Below are 19,374 nucleotides of genomic sequence, written 5' to 3' on the forward strand. Positions count from 1 at the left end.
CTCTACTTCTTGCTGATGTAGCTCCACGGAAGTATTGTTGGAGTGTGTCTTTTAAAAGCAATATTAACATGAAAAGCTTGCAATATATTGTGTGATGAAGCTGCATAGAAAATGTGTTAACGTAGAAAATAATGCACACGTTGAAATGTGCCCACAGGGAGTGGCTACCAATGTATACGAAGACTAATGAAAGTTATTAATGCTGAATTATGTACTAATGTTTTGAATTTGTATTAGCATATCATAATTATAGTCATGTATTAGGAGTTTGCTCAATTAATCATTAGGCCTTAGCTTAGCGACGGTCTGGGCCTAGCTGCCTGGTCTCATATTAAACTGCATTTTTCTAATGTTCAACGTGCTGTTTTCCTAAAGAACATGAAGATGTACTTTTCCAGAAGTTGTGTGTAACCGTAGTAAATTCTTTCTCATGATACCTGAATATAACAAATGGTGAGCAACAGGGGGGCTCCAAGCCCTTTACTGTACACAGCAGAGTCTCACCAGCACATGCACTCGCAGGTTCCACCTTCATTACAGCTATAATTGGGGTGCAATGGGCCCCTCAGACTTGTGGGCCCAGTCAGTACACCTGCTACACTACAGATAGTTGCACTCCAGATAAAGAAAAATTAAATTGCTTAAAATTTGGTTAGATTCTCTCTTCAGGGCATGCAATGACGACTACATGTCAGTGCATTTTATACGCAGATGTTTACAATAAGTGCATAATCCACAGAGCTGTTTTACAAGAGATGGAAACCTGCGACCTATGGGTTGAACCTGGATCTTTACAATAAAAACATGGAATCACCGAGCAGGTTTATAGCAATCAAACCTGTTACCAACAGGTTACACACAGTTTACTGCAGAAGACAGCAGGCAACATAATTTTTACAATTATTAAAAAAAGACTTGTTGAATACACGGATCTCAGTAGAATATGCCTTAACCTATTGAGCTATATATAAGTATCTAATACCTTGGTCTGTGAGTATAGTCAGTAAGTATCTCAGTGGGCCAATGTTCCTACAGTGAAATCTAGTGCATGTGCATTTTCATGTCTGTTTGCAAACACTGAAGGCAGTATTACATACAGGGGTTACGGTCTGATCATGTGCCACAGCAGACCCTTGATTGGTTATACCAGGCTCAGGCTAGGACAATGCACATTACTAGAGTTAAAGGGCCAGATGTACAAAAGGATTTTACCCATTCTGTGTCTGTGGGAAAAAGCTTTCGTACATATGACCCAGAGTGCTATAAGAGTGCAGGCATTAACTCGCACCTGCACTCTGAATAGGGTATTAGTGTCAAGCAGACTGGCTGATTGGAGGCAGGGCCTTCACTTGCACTTGGACAACTGGCGTCAGTTTAAAGGGCGAGGGCAGGGACTGCCCAGCAGATGGACGCAGTGAGTGACTAGCCACGTGTATGGTGTGCCTGGGGAGTCCGGGAACACCCCACACTGGACGTGGGAGGGGGGAACTGACTATGCACCACTTCTATTTGGCTCCACAGAGCTTCGTACAATTGCACTGCGTCTATAATACAGCGCGGGCACAGCGGCAAAGTGTTCCATCCTTTTTGTGTGTCCAGACCCACATGCAAATGAGGGCACACCTCTAGTGATCGTGCAGGTGCATATATCATGCCAGCGCTATCTGTATTACAGAAGGAGACCGTGCAACCGCGTGCACTCATCTATAACTCCAAAGGGCTCCGGTGTGCAAACTAGTCCACGCCCATTGTGCCACTAAGGCATTTTCTATAATATTGTATTGTATTGTATTGTAATCGTATTTATATAGCGCTTACTACCCCTGACGAGGCGTCGAAGCGCTTTTCGATGAGTAGCACACTACTCCGGAACCCAACAAGAATTAGTAATGGATTAGTATCATTTAATAATGAGTACAGTTTTAGTATTATTATGAGTCAATTTGAGCTGCGGATATGAGAGTTTGTTAGTTAGATTGACTGGAGTAATGGAGGGGTGGAGGAGGAAAGAAATCTAAAAGTGTTAATTGGGAGTATATCCTTCATTTACTCAATCCAAAGGCTTGGGATGAATAAAGGGGGGGCGGAGGTGGGAAGAGTATGTGGAAGGGTTAGGGAGAGCATAGTAGCAGGGTGAGATGAATGCAGGAGAATTTAGTAGGGTTGTGTGGGCATCACAAAGATGGAGTGAGGTTTGCTGAGTTAGATGTGGAGGTGGAGGGAAGAGCTTAGGCAGAGATATTTAGGAGATGAAAGTGGTCGAAGGGATTTGGGATGAGTCAGAGTGAGAATGGAGGATAGTTTGATAGAGACATGACATAAGAGTGATGAAAAATGAGATCAGAAATTCATAGATATCTAGTATAACAACCCACAAAAAAACCAGGAGCCATGCAATGATCCACAACATGCCAAGCACAGAAACAATATATGGTACTTGACGTGCTTTTACAAACTGGTTGTCTTGATATGACACTTAATGAAATCATCGTACTTCCCGAAATGTACGCTAATGTCATTTGTAAAACCTCTCCTGGTGTAGGCATGGGAGGATGGAAAGAAATAGGTTTATTCTTTGCTTGCACCCGAGGGGAGAGCACCTGCCCAATAAAAATCTGTCCTGGGCCTCCCTCCTTGGTGAAATGGAGGCGAAGGGGTGGTCATCTGACAGCTGCCTCGCTGCCCTGTTTGCAAATTGCAGTTGTCAAGAGTCTCCTTAACCCTCATTTTTGCATGGGCAAAGGAGACCTGTCGTTCCCGGCCCTCTAAGCTGCGACCAAGAAAGAGCAGCTTTTAGCTGGTCTCATTCACCCATCATTTTTCCTGGAGCTAAGGAAACCTGGGACAGCTGATAATTGCTCTGCGGTCCTCTTTGTCAAACTACGTATAGGGCACCAGGGCAGTTCTTAGCTGCTACGGGTCAATTGTATTAGTTTTACTTACTTCAGGCAAATGCCCCCCCACCCCAGTCTTTCAGCAAGACCTGGAGAATTGGTAGGCCACAGAAAAACCTACTTGCCCTTGGAAAGGCAGGTGTTATAGCATACCAACCATCTTGATGGTTGGCAGCTTTTAAAAATAGAAAATACCCTCACTCTTAGCAAAGTTGGGGACAATAGCAACCCCTGAGTCCTAAGCAAGTTTGGGGCGGTTTTAAGAAAACACCATATATTTTTGCAGGGTGTGCAGGGGAACAACAGCACACCCCCCAGTCCTTAGTCAAGACGTATAGGGTCACATGCCACTGGGACACCTTGGGAAAGAGGGGTGAAAGTCGTGGACGTCGATTCACCACAATGCCAGGGGTAGCAAGGGTGACATCACATGCCCGCGAGATCATAGGATGAGACTTCAAACGATCTTTACCCCTGATGACATCACAGGCATTGAAATCATGTGACTTAGCCCTGATTTAGCCACAGGAAGTGACATTTCGGAAGTGGGTGGAAATTATAGAAATGAGACAGGATAGACTACGGACATGAGTTCTTGTGATTCCTTCCTTGGGTTGCCACGTTGCATGTATTTTACCAACATGGCTGGTCTTAAATTGCCAAGCCCGTGAAAATTATGAAAAATCAGCCGGTCATTTTTTCCAGTTTGAAATCTTAAAACAGCCAATACAGGGTGAATTCACTTCAAAATATTTTAGAGCTTTCTAAACTAATCCTACTTGTTTGTGCAGTAGGCAGACGTAGAATTACCCTGTTATAAAAGCACTGTCACAGAAAGTATTTTTGACAACTTCTTATTGAAATACAGGCAGCTCTTCGCTCATCAAACATCTTTAAAAACATGAACAAATGGGCAGCATTATTCTCAGAGAAAGGTGGCTATCCTAGATGCAGTCCAACCCAGTGAAACATACCAGAATCCAGAGGATCCGAGACAAGCAAGGTTGTGCTTGTTGGATCTTGGGACATAGGAGGCCTTAAAGGTAGGGTTACTAAGCAATGCTTTGCTTGCTGGCACAAGGTTAAACAATTTCATGTTCCAACGGTGTACTGTTGGGAGGAGCTGCTGTTTTACAGTGTGAAAAATCCCAAAGCAGTTTTTTTTTTGTTCTCTAACAGGAAAACGGTGCTGCCTTTGCAACATGAGACCAGGGGCCCCTCGCTATCCATTGTCAGGGATAGCAAGGGACTAGCCAGGGTAAATGATTTTCGTGGTGAAAGTCATTGGAGGCATTTATGATCCCTCCGAGGCTATTTTAACAGACAGGGCCAATAAATTCCACCCCAGCCATTCATACAGGGAAGGGACATCATTTCTGTTCTTACTTGTGAAGAATTGGTCCTGCCCTGCCCTTGAGAGTGGGTGGGTGTGAAGTCCTTGTTGACTTTGTGGACCTGGAAGAAAATATAGCAGAAAAAATAATAGGCATAGACGATCTAGGAAGACCAGGACCCAGCAGAAAAATGACACACCCGTCAAAGAGAAAACTGGGGACTGCGATACATTCCTGTAGGGACCACAGCAAAATGTAACATGCCCCTCACACCTACAGCCATGCTGAGGTTTCATAAGTACCCCAACAGCTGATCATCTAGATACACTCAGTACCTTGAGACTTCAAGGGTCATCAATCCACCCAGATCGAAACTACAGCTGCAAAGTGACACTGTTGCTAAATTCTTCTATACCGGTACAGAAGGTCAAAACAATATAGTGTTGTGTGCAAAGAGTGGCGAAGGACCCGCTACCATCCCTTCGACCATATTCGCACCTAGCGGCAAAGCTCAACATATTTGACAAAGTAGGATCTGGGTTCAGCCATTATGGCTGAAACGTCAGAGAAAAATTTCAACATGATTAAAGTCTTTTTCACACGTTGCAATTCTAGCATGTGCAGCTTCCCATCACAAATTTAAAACTTTTCACATTGATCTCTATATTCAAGGCATGACTACATCCAGAGGACAGAACTGGCTCTCCCTTGCACCTAACAACACAGCAAACCACAAACATGGTTGTGTTTTATTAGATGAAGGCGGGTTCAGGCCCCAAGCAGATAGAATAAGGAGCAATTCGATTGGCCAATGATGCAGGTTGCTAAGGACTTACTTGTTCCCTCATATTCCTGTCTAGATCCCACTTGGGCAAAAACACACTATCTCTGTATCATTATTTGTGAGGCAGCGGAATACTAGGAAAACTACAATGCTTATATGGCTCTATCAAGTGACTGGATTATATCACTTGAATTATGCATCATAGAGCCTTACTGTGGACATGATTTTCTTATATTTATGGGGACTGCTGATGCATGAACTTTATTGGGATATATACAGGGTGGCATTTATTAAGGGTAATCATTTAGTTTTCTACTGGGGCCACCTGGTTAAGTGATTTACTTTGTGAATTTGTGAGGGGGGTATTGTAACAATTGTATTGGATATGCCATACTGTAGGATATGCAGTGAATTACTGAACAGGGGATATCATGAACATTTTTATGGCCCCAAATTATTTTCAATTTTGATATGTGGTGTGTGTTTATGGGGGAGTCCTGTCTAATGAGATGGATTAAAAAAATGTAATGTATAGACTAGTTATCATGTTATTGTCCATTTTTTTATTCTATTGTGTAATTTTTTTTATGGATGTGTTTAACTTACAGCCCTGATGAAGTCCGTTGTTGGAGAAACACATTGGCTGGGCTGCATGGCAATGTAAAAAAAAAAAAAAAAATCAAAGCTATATTGTGATACTACTACACGGCTTCTGTTGAATGATTGGAAGATGAACCAGATTTCTGAGGACTATTCCTTTTGATGCCTTGATGATCCTTTGAACTTTACTTACTTACATAAATGATTTTTATATGTTCTATAAGCGTCAAAGTGATTCCTGAGCAGTGGGGTTCAGTGGGGTTCACGAGGGATTGAGCGCTGGAAACTGATTATTATTTGGACGTACACTGGTGTGATCATTGTTGGCCTGCACTGCTCTTGATGCTTTTTTGTGTCCTATGCAGCAAAGCACAACATGTTTGACAAAGTAGGATCTGGAATCAGCCATTATGGCTGAAACGTCAGAGAAACATTTCAGCATGATTATAGACCAAGCCTCACATGTTGCAATTCTAGCATGTGTAGCTCCCCATCACAAGTTTTAAACTTTTCACAGTGGACCTCAGGATTCAAGGCATGAACTGGCTCTCCCATGCATGTAACCACATGCCCCTTGGGGGATGCAAGTGACCCTGCTCCAAAAGGAATAGTATAATCAACTACAGAAAGATAACTGAAGCCCCATTCATAAGAACCCAAAATGGATGCCGTCAATTTCATTAGTGATTTAAAATGCGCTAGTGTGTGGAAAAAAATATCTCAAAAGAAAGAAGTTAGAGAGAGAAGTCAGAGAGCGGGAGAGGTCAGAGAGAGAGAGCGAGAGAGAAGAGAGAAGTCAGAGAGAGAGAGCGAGAGAGAAGAGAGAAGTCAGAGAGAGAGAGCGAGAGAGAAGAGAGAAGTCAGAGAGAGAGAGCGAGAGAGAAGTCAGAGAGAGAGAGCGAGAGAGAAGAGAGAAGTCAGAGAGAGAGAGCGGTCAGAGAGAGAGCGAGAGAGAGGTCAGAGAGAGAGAGCGAGAGAGAGGTCAGAGAGAGAGAGCGAGAGAGAGGTGAGAGAGAGCGAGAGAGAAGTCAGAGCGCGAGAGAGAGAAGTCAGAGAGCGCGAGAGAGAAGTCAGAGAGCGCGAGAGAGAAGTCAGAGAGCGCGAGAGAGAAGTCAGAGAGCGCGAGAGAGAAGTCAGAGAGCGCGAGAGAAGTCAGAGAGATGTGTGAGAGAGAGGGGGTGAGAGAGAGAGGGGGTGAGAGAGAGAGGGGGAGAGAGAGGTGAGAGAGGGAGGTGAGAGAGAGAGGGAGGTGAGAGAGAGAGGGAGGTGAGAGAGAGAGAGGGAGGTGAGAGAGAGAGAGGGGGCGAGAGAGAGAGGGGGTGAGAGAGAGGGTGAGAGAGAGAGAGAGAGACTCCAGAAGCCTTGGCTCTGAAACTCCCAAGATTTGACGACTGCTTTGCTGCAAGCCTCCACCATCAAGAACACACTAAAAGAGGCTTAAGGGGCATCCACATTCTGGGACAGCAAGGGTCTCCCACCACTGAGCTGATGGGAAAGCAATTGTAAGACATCGCTCCACTAATAACACCAGTGAGGCCAGTTCTAAAGGCAGTGAATAGCGAGTGACTGAAAAAACAGTCCAGTAGGAGCTACCATCATGCTTGGGCTTCTGTAGAGAACTGGTAATCACATTTCAGGTGATACGGCTACAAATGAAACCTCTCCACCATAATGACAAACCATAAAGGCTACATGCACCAGCATCAGCAACCAATTAAGTGCTCAAGCAGAGCACAGCAGTCAGATCAAAATTGCCAGCACAGTACCTCATTTAGAAATATCAAACACACAAAAGGTGATGGGAGGAATCTTGCAATAAGTCTAACCACTGTTCTTTTTCCCACCATAGCACCTCAGGTTGGACCCAGCGATAGGCAAATCCATCTTGACCCTGCTCCAACAGAACAGCCCAGCCTGAGCTGCCACATCGGGTCTTCCATAACCAGAACTCAAGCAACCCAAGAATGTTTCACCTCATTTGTAACTAGTGAGTCTGGTGTTACTTGCTTCCAGTTACATAATGAGCAAGGGAGTGACGCCTGGGCATACCCTTGCAACATAGGACCGCAAATCAAACACACAAAAGGTGATAAGAGGAATGCTTGCAACAAGTCTAACCACTGGCAATTGCTTGGGTAGCATTCCAACCAATTGTTCGTTTGCCATCATGCCACCTTAGCATGGATCCAGCCATATGCAAAACAGTCTTGACCCTGATCCATTAGGATCAGTCCAGCCTGTACTGCCAGGCCTGGCGGCCCATCCCTTTTTTGTATGCCTTTTTTTAGAAATAAAAACAGACAATGAAATGGTACAGCTTCACAAGGTTGCAGTGACAACTAAACTGGAAACATTGTGGCCACAGGAATTGAACAAATTGCAAGGGTCGGCAAAGAACCAAAGAGCCTTGTGATTACACCAACTCTATTGTAATGGGTAACAAGGCTATCTTGGGAAACAACAACTCCCTTTCTCAGATGGCATAACCAGATGTGTCTGAAACCCACTTTCCATCTAACTACTTCTAAATGCAGCCTAGTACCATGTACTAACTGTCTATATTTCTAGACATTTACCTAATTACACTTTCTCTGGTTAATGGACTTGTCATCATCACCACCACCCAATGTCATCCTTCCCACTTATAGTTTTGTTTCAATATGTTTATTCTTTACGGCTGAAATAGAGGTGTTGGCTTTTAATGGCCAGGTGTGTTAGACCATTAACGGCGCCTCAATGAAGGACTTCTGGTTGGATGCACAAGGGAAAACACTTTTGCTATATGATTTCTTACATGTTCTTATTTCCTTCTAAGATTATAGTTGAATTTTACAACTTTGTGAAGCGTGTTTGTTTTGTGCATTTTTTTTGACAGGTGGGTGTAAAACATGTTTTCCATTTACAGTTTTCTGTACCTGCATGTGGGAATGTTATTTTGTTTTTTTGTGAATTTTGGGATCGTTTTTCGATTTTTTTTAAGTCTTCAAATTTTTGAGGTGCATTTGGTGATGCAAATGTAACGGTAAACTCAGGACGATTTCGGTTGTTTTCAGTGACGAGGAGGTAATCAAGCAGCAGCTCCTGGGTAATTTGATTGATATGTAGTTTGCTTTTTGTTAGCAAAAATGAAAGACTAGTGATTTAACGTGTCCAGATTTGGCCTGCTTTGATTAACAACCGCCAAGCGAAATTTCCGTAATGGTAGCCTAATCTTCAATAATTTCGGTAATTTCGCTTTACTAGAAATAGCGCTATTACCCCACGTCGTTTAATTACGTGCAGTTCCCTTAAAAAAAATCCATCATGCACATGGAAGCCACATAAACGCCCAAAACGAAAGCTGTTGTGGCAAACATTTGGGACATGCACATGGGATCAATGCGAACGACCACAACAAGAGTAGCTGTTTGTGGCGCTTGTATTTTTAGGCGCTTTTTTAATGCACCAAAATGAAAAGGATAATGCATTTTGCTCTACAATATAGCACCCAATGCCCCATTTACAGTTTGCATAATTTCACCAATGTAAATTACGCAACTATCACACACCCTAGATGAATCCCATGCCTTAGTTAAGGGAAAAGGCTGTAAGGACTTGTCCAGGATCATCAATCACTCTTCAAGTGCGAGGAGGAGTCGACTGAGCTATACTATTTATTTATTGAGTGAGGAAATAGGCATGCATATGGAATTTCACCCCTCCTCCCACCCCCACGCCTGGTGCACCATGTGTAATACGGCTCCAGATCTAATCAACTACAGGCAACTTTCCTTCCATGCAAAGTTTCGAGATGGCTTTTTCAACAGGCACAGGAAAGTTTAAAGACAATGCCATGACTGCTATGAACCACTTCCTGGAGTTACATGTTTGATGTTAAATGAATTATATTACATTTTGAACGTGCTTTTCTAATTACAATTACATTTACTTTTTCTAAATAAATGAAAACTCTAGAGACATTTAAAAAGTATTTACAAGTTTAATGTCCTATATCAGAATTCAGGATACATTTTCCACTCAAATGAAATCTACATATACAAAGATGAGACATTTAGCAATCAGGGCTACAAGACTTATGGGCATTGTGGTACTATCTGCATTCGTTTTTCCTGCCCATAGTTGGCAGTGCCCGCCTACGTAGTGTATACTCACAGTACAGCTTTCCTGAACTTTTTTATTTTACCTTGCAAGTTCTACTTTTTCATTACACATTCACTTTCTTCTTTTTTAGATTCAGGAACAGACACGTTCCTAGACTATTGTATTTTTCCAAATATTGTTGTGGAAATACCCATAGCATTTCAGTATGAAGACATGCATGTGCAACCTTGTTTACACAGCCATGTTCCCAGTAAGATACGACTGTGCCAGAAAATCTGGGCTTCTCTTAATAGACTAATGAATCAACTTTAATCAGTGTCAATGACTATGTTCATCTTCTGACTTTAAAAATCAAAATGGACTTTGTTTGGCTGGATGATGAATAGTTGAGAAGTGCTTTATTCCCCCACGATACTGGATGACACTGCGTAGCCTGATAGCTCTGCAGGTCACTGTATGTGGGTGCAGAGGACAAGTTATGCAAGGAGGGCTGGGATCTCAATGTGCTTCACCATGGGGCTCTTAGATAAAGGGCGTCAACAAAACAAAAAAATCTTCCTATAACAGAGCAAGGTCAATAGGCCCGCCTTCTTTACGTCTTAAAGTGCTTTGCAGACAACTTGTTTAATTTCAGCATAATATAAGACATGCCTTCTATTACAAAAATATACAATCTACTTGGCCACTTATGTATACAACCACCATTGGAACGGATCCTCTCCCCTTCCAAGCTGGGATTCCCTGGTCAAAAATGCAGAATATCTCCAATTGGGTTACTACTTGCATCTCTACAGAAGAGGTGCGCGTATGAGCAGAGAGTCCCTTGCGGGGATTTGTATTACTCCTCCCAAAGAAGGTGGATTGACCTGAACATTCTAGGGGGACAGTGTTCGGAACCCACCCTCCTAATACTACATCAATGGCCTCCATCGACTGTAAACCTTGCTACACTCATCCTATGAGTTCATGTCAATGGTTCCATGGCCATCCCTAACTAGAACTTCCCCAACCATTCCAGAACTGAGTGGAGGCAGGGCATTTGTTTCCAGTATATCCCTATCGGTTGTTTTCACCGCTAGGGACATGCAGGTGACAAACATCCATTGGGTAGTTTGTTTGGGTGACGGAGTGGGTGAATTTGTCAAAATGACTTAGTAGGTGAATGAATAGATGAATGACTTAGTACATGGATGACAAAGTGGCCAAGTGTATGGCTAGATGAGCATGCTTGGGATGCTTTCGCACTGCGCGTGGTTGATGAGACACAAACTAGTGACTCACCCTTTACCTGTCACTTTTTGAATCTTTGGATAACACACATGGAACAAAATAAACATGGCTTAGGGAGCACTGGACCAAGGGGACCACCATGAAGGAGATCCATATATGTCCATCTGGAATGGATTTCTAACTTCCATACAGTGATTCTTGGACCAGGGCTCTCCAATTGGTAGATATGAATGGTTTGGTCCACGAGCTAATGAATGACGGCCCTCAGTATGGAGACCTCATTACTCCTTGGCCGGCCACCATCCCCTTAACAATAAAGGGGGTCACCTACAATCCATCACTGGAAGCATAAGTTAATTGGCTTAATCCTGAGGAGACCAGTATAGTGAGGACTGTGTCGACACATCCAAGTACATCGCTGGTCGTAATGTGATTAAGTTCAGACTGGTTATTACAGTTAATTAGGGATTTATGGCTCTCCCGTGGTTTTATTGCATATGCGCAGCAGTTGATGCTTATATGTTTTTATGGCAATGTATAGACACTCACCACAAAAAGCACTGCACCATCGGCACTTGGGGCCATATGTACGAACACATTTTCCCATAGACACAGAATGGGCAAAACTGCTTGCTACATCTGGCCCTTGGTTTACTTATCAATTACTGAATACATGGAATTTGCATTGAAACGAGCGGCATGCGATTTCTTTGCATAATCCTTTTTAATGTGGTACATAATTAAGTCTGAAATAGTACAGTATTATATTGAGGTATGGCCTGTGGAAGCTTAGCTATGAATTAATTGCACTGGACTGTTTTGCACAGTATAGTTGAGTTTCCCTACTCCGTTTTGGGTCCAAAGGGTATTTGGACATGTTTACACATTCATGAATCAAAGTCTGGTGATGAAAAAAATCCCGGTCCCCAAAAAGGAGTGCCTGGTGTCCACCAGCTGCAATCACTGGCCCCCATAAACATCGGCGTGACGATGAAAGTGCATGGGGCTATTTGCCTAGGTGATTCGAGTAGCATCTTTCACTGAGGGCGCGGTTGGGGAGGCCAACATTCCGTCACTCCGCCATGTTAGATGCACATTCTGCTTCCAAATTCTTATGCTTATGGGTCGCCACAAAGCTGAGTGCAGGACGTACAGATGACATGTAAGCAAGTCCAATTTACATTGACCAGGTTCACGCTAGGCAGGCACAAGGAGAGGAGACAGAACACTGTACAGTGGCTCAGTTTCCGTCCTGGCAACTTTCTGACTCAGTGCAGACTCAGTCGGCTCGCTTGGTTTAGGGAATGTTTTCATTCTCTTGTTTATGTCAATAAACATTCTGAAGAGGTCCTGGCAAGGAGCCCTCTCTGTTGTGCGCTGCATGTGCAGATGCAAGACCAGCATGGTGGCGGAGGGGGCATATTACGCACTGTTCCAGGGCCTATTGGGGATACCACAGGGCCAGCTGGCATCAATCGTCACTTTAGCATTAGATGGACAGACCTTGGCGTACATAAGAAGCCAGTTATATAATATTAGCACCCTATTTAATATATAGTAGGTAACAAAATAGCCTTTTATTGTAATAGAGTGGGAATATAAAGGATGGAAAAGGAATGTGTTTACAGTTTGGATAATATTCTCAATAAATGAGAGGAAGCCTTCCTGTTCAGTTACTGCCCATCCGGGATATGCGAGGCTTGTGATCAGACCTAATGGTTAATGTTCTACCCCACATGTAAAACTTGAAATGTCCTACAGACAAAGTATAGGCAACAGCTTCCTTCTCAATTGTGGAGGAATTTGTTTCTGTTTGAGACAAAGCTCTAGAGGCAAAAGCAACCTTTTTGTCCCTTTTATGTTGTGTTAAAATCGATTTGCTCCCAAACCTAAAGACCTGGCGTTACCTGGGAAAACTGTCATAGCAGAATCTGAAAATCGACTCAAAGACAATGGGTTTACAATGGCATCTTTAGTATTCTGAAAAAGGATCACAGTTGTGGCCTGCTAAACTTTGTAGCCGCACACAAAATTCAATGGAGCCTTAATTTGGGAAAGTTCTCACAGAAACAAGAATATGTTGATACCCAAGTTGATCTTTATCAGTAGCCTTGGGTACTTCCTTGATAGACCGGAGCAGTTCATCCATTGAACAAATACCTTCTGCAAAAACTACCACTTCAAGATGAATTCACTAGAATATCATCCTGGAAGACCACCATTCCCTCAAATGCCTCCATAAGGACTATGCATTCATTTTTTGCAACAGTGGCAGCAGAGGCCAATCCAAAATGCATGCAGGTGTATTTGAAAATCTCATCTGGAGTAATAAAGTGGTAATGTGATGCAATTTCTTCATCTGTTCAATTTGACGACAAGCCAATTTTGGATCTAGCTTCTAGAATACACTGGCTCTATACGACTTGACAAGCAAATCTTGAATGCATGGCAATAGGTGACAATCCACCAAAATGTGCTTTTTAACAGACGTAAGTTCAACACGTACTATGAGATCACCCGACTTCTGCTCAACTTTGTCAAGGACTCCAGACTCAACCATCACATGAAAGATTTTAGACAATTCTGTTCTATAACGTAACAGCACACGACCAAGCTTAACCTTTACAGGGTTGGCATTTTATTTCAATACAGTATTGTGTGAGTACCTCTTCAGTCTGCTAAGCTCCTTGTGCAACACATCGTTAGGCTCTCCAACAATGCATTTAGATTCTCATCCTGTGTTATGATGCACACATTTTGTTTATTACATCGGTACAAAAGAAAGATTCTTGGCGCTGGGAGTGAGAGGCATACTCACCCTTCCTTGGTGTGCCATGCCAAAAAATGCTACCCATCCACACACACCTAAACCTTATCAAGAAAGTGCTCATTTTTTAAATGTAATAGTGGCAATGAAGTACCCCAGCATATCAATGTTCTATCTGCATATCCATCAAAACTAATATCATTTGGTTCCAACTTCTTAACCTTTTAATGTCTATAAACATTTTTTTTACTAGAGACAATGGTGAAAGTGGAGCCCAGATAAATCACAGCCTTTAAGGCCTTATTGTCAACAGCGGTAGTGCATTTGGATGGGCTAACATGCTCTTCATCAGTGCCAATGCTGATCATTACTCACTCCCTGAACAGATGCAGGTTTCACACCCACATCAATTCCAATCGCTTGAAATAGTTTACCCAGGTAAAGAACACCTGTAATTACACATGGAGAGAGGAGGAGGGAGAAGGAGGGACAAATGTGGAGGAACACACCGTACTTAGCTCCCTATAACTCAAAATACACAAGAAAGTACGGGGTTCTCTTAACGAGGGCGTCGCGGATATCAGCGTAGCCCTGGGTTGTATGTGTTCCTATTTGGAAGGGTAATGTCAGTGAAATGTCAGTAGGTAACTGCAGAGTGCATGCGCGGGAAGGAACAGCGGGGGGAGAAAATTCCTTTTAAGGACTAGGTGGTCTCACACACTATATAGTGTCATGCTTCATCATTTGACCACCTAGACCCACCCAGGTAGGACAGTGCCACCTGGGCGGACTCAACCTCACTGTTAAAGGAACAGGAGGGAGTGCGTAAATAAACTTGTTTCTGGAAAGAGCGGGATCCAGCTAATCTACTGAAAAAATTAAAAACACCTAAGCAGACACCTGTGAGGAGTAACAAATTTAATAGTGTTGTCTGACTGGTGTAGTTAAAACGGGGGTTGGGACACCTCTGTGAGGACAAGGACTCACAGGGTCACCTAACTAATAGCCAACATGTTTCTGCCCTCAGAAGTGAGCCAATGAAGGTCTCGGGGCATTCGTCAGGGCCTAGGATCCCTACGTCTCACGTTGGAGGAAATTACTCTATGTGAAAGTCAAAGAGTGTGAAATAAAAGGTCTACCTTACCCAAGGAAATACCTTGAGGCGGCCTATGGGGGATAAACAAACAATTAGAACACTAGTGGCACACGGCACTGCAAAACCAACCAACTGCACACGTGTCAAAGGGATGCATTCATGCACGTAACACATATGTTCATAATAGGCAAAATACATGCGTGGAGTGACCAAGTGGGTATATCTATCTATACAAGTGGACAGTCCTACCACAGCAGGGAATTACAATTCTTACCCTTTCATAGAGGCTGCTAGCCTCTGGTATCCAGGAGGGGGAGTGTCCCCTTATAGTCAAACACTAAGGGGAGACATAGAAAGAGACGGACACAAAGACAAAGTGAGGAAGGGGAGGGAACAGGAGTAACCAGGATAGATACAGGGGAGCACTAGGTGGGTGGTTCCCACTAGGAACCCACTATTATTGCTAAAATAAAGAGATACTGCTTAATAGAAAAAGTAGTAACACCGAGTGGCTATAGATAATAGTCATAAAAACAGGTAGAAAGTAAAATTAAAATTAATGGAGGGAAGGCTTGTCTGTGCTGCCTGTGACCCGTGCAGCCACTCACTACATCAAAGGGGGCGCTCGCCGTGCGCCTATATCGTCCTCTCCTTGGACCGCTTGCGACAAGTGGCTGAGGGAGAACGGTCTATTTATGGCTGTAAGATGTTCCAGGTGCGCCCTGTTAGCGCGGTAATTAGAGTTCAATTCAAGTAAATCACTGCCGCAGGCCTTTTTATTGCGTTTCTGGCCTCGATATGGTCGCCGTTATGGCGGGCGCCCCAGCTGAGCCGGGGCGCCGGCATGAATGCGAGTGAGTGCTCGGGTGGGGCCCAGGCCGGAAGGTTTCGGCCCGAGCACCACAACCGGAAGCCTCGCGCTCCCGGTGGCCGCTGGGAAACGTAGTTCCAAGCAGTCCCGTGGCCCAGTGGAAAGTAAAATAAAGAATAGAAAGAAGAAAGAAGGAGCTCCTTCCGGCCTGGGCCCCACCCGAGCACTCACTCGCATTCATGCCGGCGCCCCGGCTCAGCTGTATCTATACTTTCTTCACACCCCACAGACACACAAAAACACTATTGTGAACCATTTCCATGCCCCCTAAATCTAAGCTTTCCTTAAGGTCATTCTGGGAAGTGCAATCTTGCACTGTAGAAATCTTACTAACCATGACTCCCTTTCGAGCTCACTTTCAGAAAATAACTTGTCTTACCCATTTAAAACTTTCTACATTAATGGCTGGACAGGTTTTAAATGAAGATGTGTGTTTTCGAACTACATTGCATATGCTTCCCATTTTCTTTTATTTACATCCAGAATTTAAATATAACTTTCCTGAATCTGGGTTTGTCTGGTCTGTTGTCATGCTTATTTTTGTCAATGGGTTTCCTACTGGAAACTGCAGCTACTTCACTCCGAGTGATTAACACTTTAAATGAAGTGTTAAAAAACGTAGGCAAGTTAATATTCTCCATCAAGGTTGGTTTGTAATCTCATAGAAACTGTTCATGAGTTTTCTTATTCGAACACCTTATGGTTAACTTGGTCCTTGACGCATGTATCAATACTGCTTTCAAAACCAATATTGTCTGCCAGTACTATGTACGTTGCAACATACAAATCAATAGGTTAATTCACAAGTTGACATATGCACCTTAAAGCGATTCATAACAATGTGGGGCTCCTCCGCTATATGTGCTTTTATTCTATCTAGAACCTCACAACAACAATTGGCATATGTCGCATTTACTCCTCGTGGCAGTTGTAATTGTGGCAAGCGTACAAACATTACGTTTGCTGGAAGCCGAGGGTATAGAAATAACAGCCACATTTCCCACCAAGGTACATATGAATTGCCATCAATGGCTAGCATGTAGTTATTGTCAATCTCAACCACTTCAGTTTCCATGGTTGGTGGACCAGGTTCCTTCATAAAGCAAGATGACCGATTCCTGCGCTGTATGACATAAAAATCATTTGTTGCTGAAGTAGCTGTGCAGTTTAGACTGTCAAACCAGAATTAGACTAAAATGTTAGACAAAAGTACAAGCAAACAGAATGATGTAGAAGTAGGGACTCTTCCTTGAATGTTGTTACATAGTAACATAAGTAGTCAGCAGATTCATTGACAAGTCATGATTACACGGCTGACAAATGGTGGCACACTCAATCAAAAAGAAACTGTCCCCAACAGCAAGCAGGATGTTGCTAAGATGTGTCTAGCAAGCAAGTCTTGAAAGCCACTGCAGAAACGTGGACAGATCTGGCAGACCTAGTGCTGCACTGTGTACATGCGACAGCTCTGCTGTGCCTCCGAGAAGTCGTATGATGCTATATCACGGCGATTTCCACGTCGTGATGGATGTGCGCGACCGTACCAACACACACCAAGGACAGCGTCCAATGGCAGGTACTGTTCCATTGGGTCTCAGAAAACCGCGTTGAGCATACAGAGGCTTTAGTTGCACGCTTTGTGTTGGGTGATAACTGAAGCATACATAGAGAGACTGGCTGCAGCAGTCAGTCCCAAAATTTCATCAGAAACAGCAGCAAGCGCCCACCTTGTACATCAAATGACAAGAAACTAAATGTTGTTGAGACACATTGCTCCTGCGAGGCAGGGCTGGCAATTGGCTAGATCAGGGGCCTTCAACCTTTTCTGCAAGAGCTACTTCTGCTCAAGGAAATTTCTTTCAAGCTATTAGCACATTATATCTCTGTAAAATAAAGGCAACATGTTAACATTACATTATAACAATCGACACAGTAGCCATCACCCACGCATTTTAGGGGAGGTCACCATCATAAGAGTCAGGATAAAGCTTATCAATATTAAATGCCTCCAACTGACTAATGAAATAACCAAGGCATTACAGGCCCTCCGACACTAAGGACATAACCTCAGCAATGAATTCAGTTTGAATGATCATTCAACTATCAACTTTAAATGTGTTTTGGAATTGCAGACTTATCTTCATCAGCATATCAGTTTCTACATAAACAAAACACATTTTTATCAAATTCCAGAAGGAAAATCTTTCCTGAGAAAAAAAACATTTTTACCTTCAAAATATCCATTTTCATTTAACAAATACAGTCACCAAAGATCAGCTTGTCGTTTTTATCGAGTACTCACAATTACATGGATAGATTCTGTATTACAATTACAGGCCTTAGAAGCTCAACAGACACTTGTAATATGCCAATACTGCTAACCATTATACTAAGGCCAACGCTGGACAAGTAACAAGCAGGCTGCCCACTATATATCACTCACTGTCATTAATATGAGATGGGTGGCTAATATTAAGTCAGGGGTGGTTAAAGGTAGGCCATTCATGCTTCTAATATGCCAGGACTACTGTCAGTATGCCACAACTAGACCAAGATTGTCCAAAAGAGTCAAGGGTGATGATATGCCATTGGTGCTATTATATCATGAAAATACATAATTTCGTCAGAGGAAACCATTATTATGAGGGACAGCATATACATTTGGTGGTCTGTGACACCAGGCATACCATCCAGGTACTGGCACAATGTCATCCAGACACACACATGTGCACACACAAATACACAGAAGTAAATACACAAGGCTTTTGATTGTATCATGTTCCCAAATAACATTTTCCACTCTGGCTCCTGTAGTCCCACACCTCAATGAGTCAACATTGATTACTGTTTAGGCTACTTCAGGCACTCTTATTTCATGACCCACTGTTCACACATACGGTGCGGTTGATATGGTAGAGCCTAAAACATTGTGACTTTGCTAGATTGAGAGTGGAGACAGATGGTCACGTTGCAGTACCCATTGACTGACAATGCATCTGAGTATTTAGAGCTCTTTCCGTTGGTTTGCTAGCTAGGATCTTGAGATGAGTTGTGTTGCTGTGTGGCCAGAATGCCATGTCCTATTGTGACACGCGATACCAAACCAAGCTTCTAATATTTGGTGAAATGTTTTATTATTGTGCAGTGCTTTCACAGAAGTACCAGTCAAGGGCAACCATCTGTTTCAGCAAATAACCCAAACAGGCAGCTATAAAAGGCAGTCTTTGTTAACACGAAAGAAAATCAACAACTCACAAGTAACAAACTTATCATGGGAAAACAGTTTTGCTTCGGTTATGAATGCACTGTCAAGTCAGAGTTGAAAATCCATGTAGGTTAGGGACTGCCCTCCTCTCTCTCTGTGCTGCTGCCAGAGAAATGCACCCTAAAATATCTAGTTCTCTAACACATTTTAATAACTCTACAATGTCATTGTGTACCATGAAAGTTCAACCTCAGGCAGCTGGATAAATACGCAAAAATGATCACAGCTGTGGGGGGGGCAAGCCAATTTTTGTCAAACCACACGACTTCAGCACAATCAAAACATACTCCTGGCTCCCAACATGTGGTGGAGCCAAAACTCCTCTATAATGATGCTTACATAATTGTCTGGCGACAACTGTGCTATTAAGCCAGATCATAAAAAAACTAGTGCTTGAAAAGCAAGCAATGGTTGCCTGCCAATCAAAGCAAT

General features: G+C 43.1%; 1 protein-coding gene across 3 annotated transcripts in view; it reads right to left on the bottom strand.

The window, feature by feature from the left end:
* Positions 1–19,374, bottom strand: part of GPR160 (G protein-coupled receptor 160) — a 194,179-nt gene that overhangs the window by 74,795 nt on the left and 100,010 nt on the right. The gene's annotated exons all lie outside the window — the stretch shown is intronic.

Source organism: Pleurodeles waltl, chromosome 11 (genome assembly GCF_031143425.1).
Source record: "Pleurodeles waltl isolate 20211129_DDA chromosome 11, aPleWal1.hap1.20221129, whole genome shotgun sequence".
In the NCBI taxonomy this organism is placed as follows: domain Eukaryota; kingdom Metazoa; phylum Chordata; class Amphibia; order Caudata; family Salamandridae; genus Pleurodeles; species Pleurodeles waltl.